The sequence below is a fragment of the Ipomoea nil genome, unplaced genomic scaffold, assembly GCF_001879475.1.
Source record: "Ipomoea nil cultivar Tokyo-kokei standard unplaced genomic scaffold, Asagao_1.1 scaffold1833, whole genome shotgun sequence".
Taxonomy (NCBI): Eukaryota; Viridiplantae; Streptophyta; class Magnoliopsida; order Solanales; family Convolvulaceae; genus Ipomoea; species Ipomoea nil.
Window position 1 is genome coordinate 762,501 of NW_017618261.1, and position 3,472 is coordinate 765,972.

Genomic DNA, 3,472 nt, shown 5'->3' on the forward strand with positions numbered 1-3,472 from the left:
GTCAATAGTACTAAAAAAAAAAAAGTCTTTGGACTTCTCAATACTTGCCCACATTGATGGGCAAGCAATTATATATTTGTAAGAGGAGCACTGATCCTCTTATATAGAGGAGCTCAAGAGCTCCTCTTTCCAAACATTTTCAATGTGGGATCAAAATGATCCCACATCATTTACAAAGGGGAGCCACCTTTGTCTTCTTTTTTTTTTTTTTTTTTTTTTTTAAAAAAAAATTAATTTTAATTTGTATATAATTTTGTTTGGATTATTATTATTATTATTATTATTATTATTATTATTATTATTATTATTATTATTATTATTATTATTATTATTATTATTATTTACGAATTAATAGATTTTATTTAATTTCTATTTGAGATTTACTTATCAAATAAGCTTTACTACAAAAGTTTGGGCGGGAAAATGAATTAGGATGATTTTGTTTTTAATTATATATATAGATAGATTGATTCTATTTCATTTTTTAAGCAAAATCTTCCTTAAAGATTAATAGTAAAATAAAGCTAACTTATTAATAACCGATTCTATTACATTTTTTTATGCAGAATTTGTCTTAAAGATTAATAGTAAAATAATGCTAAATTATTAATAACCAATTCTATTCTATTTTTTTATGTAACATCTTTCTTAAAAGATTAATAGTAAATATCTTAATGATTCTTTTTCTTATACTGCTTATTGATTCTTTTCCATTTTTCAAAGTGTAGAAAAAATTCACATGGCTAACATTTCCTTCCATTCACTTCCATTTTTCCATATTATTATTAATTTCCTTCCCAATATTATTCTATATTATTTTGCCGTACGACTTCCTTCCATTCATTTTTATTTTTCCATATTATTATTAATTGTTTAGGCGGGAACTTGTAAAAGGAGGATATTGTTTTTATTAATTAATATAGAATATAGATTACCAATTAAAATTAAATTTTTTATTATAATTGAACAATAATATTACTCCAATTATTATTTGAATATTTTGTAAAATAATAAGTAAAATTGTATTACGGATAAGAAAATATATGTACTTTAATTTTAATTTTAAATTTTAAATTATTAATAATTAATTCTATTTTATTTTTAACAAAATCTTTCTTAAAGATTAATAGTAAAATAAAGCTAAATTATTAATAACCGATTCTATTACATTTTTTAAGCAGAATTTTTCTTAAAGATTAATATAATAAAATAAAACTAAATTATTAATAACCGATTCTGTTACATTTTTTACGCAGAATTTTTCTTAGAAATTAATAGTAAAATAAGGCTAAATTATTAAGAACCAATTCTATTCTATTTTTTATGCAAAATCTTCCGTAAAAGATTAATAGTAAAATATCTTAATGATTATTTTCCTTATACTGCTTATTGATTTTTTTTTCATTTTTCAGAGTGTAGAAAACATTCACATGGCTAATATTTCCTTCCATTATTTTTTCATATTTCCATATTATTATTAATTTTCTTCCTAATATTATTATTAATTGTTTGAGCATACGGTTCCCTTCCATTCTTTTTCTTTTTTTTTTCATATTATTATTAATTGTTTAGGCGGGAACTTGTAAAGGAGGATTTGCTTTTATTAATTAATATAGAATATAAATATAGATTAATATAGAATATAGATTACCAATTAAAATTAGTTTTTTTAATATTATATTTGAACAATAATATTACCAATTATTATTATTATTATTATGGAGTAATTATGACGATCCCATAATTACGCCAAAAAATAAATACACTTTTGACCTATACAATGAGGAATTGAGCATGGACTTCATAACTTTCAAAACCGGCACCATGAGAATAAAACAACTTAACAAATTAGAACTTCAGAAGTCCAATTACTTCAATAATCAATGCAAAGAACTAAGAAGAATATAATAATAGTCAATTCGTGTATTAAAGGCGATTCCTACTATATCTTGTCGTGTATATTACAATAGAAACACTTAACCACTCCCCATTCTCCAATCACCCGTGAGTCGTGGCACTTTAAATTCTTGACCAATGACAGTATAGCAAAAAAATGAAGAGAGAGATTAGAGGAGTCAGCACTCAGCATCCCTTTAAATGGGCAGGAGTAGGCACCACTCAAAGCGAGATTCACATGAGTCTGCCTTTCATCAATGATAATGAAACTTCAATAGAAGCAAAAAATCAATATGTGAAATGCAACTTGGAGTAACCGTAGAAATATTCAGAATAAATCATAATCTAGGCATATGATATGAATAGTTTTTTCGCTGAAAAAAGTATTAAATTTGGACAATACAACCATGAAACACGTATTGTATCTAATCCAATCAAACTACTTGGATGCTAAACCTACCGTTAATTTCAAAACGCGGCTAAACTGAATGATCAAGGCTGAAGACCTAGTGGGAAAAAAGGGATGCAATATAAAATGAAGACTTATAATTTTTGTAGTCATCAACTCATTGTATTTATAGGTGAAAAATATGAGAATTATAAATTTGTATAATTTTTCAAAAAGAAAGTGTATTTATTTATTTAAGGTATTGCCCTAATCAATTCATTATATTAATATTCCTAATTAATCTTATTCCTAATTAATTCATAATATTGATATTACTAAATTTTCATTTTTCATTTGCTTACCAAATAAGCTTTATTAAGTATTTGACCAATAAAATATTAAATATTTAATTAATTTGACTACAAAAGGTTGGGCGGGAAAATGAAATAGGAGGATTTTACTTTTATATATATATAGATATAGATATAGATTAAGCAGAATCTAGCCACAAAATTTTCTTTCCAAAATGTGAATGCATTTTTTGATAGAAACAAGATTAGCAAGTATGAATGCATTAATTATGTGGGTAGATATATTTATGTGTATTTATATTTTATAAATTATATTTTATTATTATAGCTCTATCTCTATCTCTATCACTATATATATATATATATTAAAACATAATGAAGTATGGAAAAAAAGTTATTGTGTTCAAATTTATTCGTAAAGTTTTATATTTAATATAATTTGGGTATATATTATTTAAACCTCAATTATAATTAATTTGACTCCACATATATAAAGATGAGAAATTAGATATAAAATAAATATAGTTCTTCCATAAATAATATTTTTCAAATGAATAAGTTTTTTGTGGAGATTTTCGACAAATATTGCATGTTATTTTATTTACAAGTTTTATTTAAATACGTTAGTTATATAATTAAAGTAGTTATTTCAAATTCAAATTCCTTTTAAAAAAATCAAATTCAAATAATAATACAAGTAACAATAAACTTTAAAATCAACATAATAATAACATAATTAAACTTTTAAAAATATTATATATTACATTGTATAGTTACTTTCTTTGCTTATAGAAAACAGAACTTAATACGTTTTTCTGTTTTCACAACCATTACTTTCTTTGCTAATTCAGAGAATGTCAAAATTTTAATTGGTAAA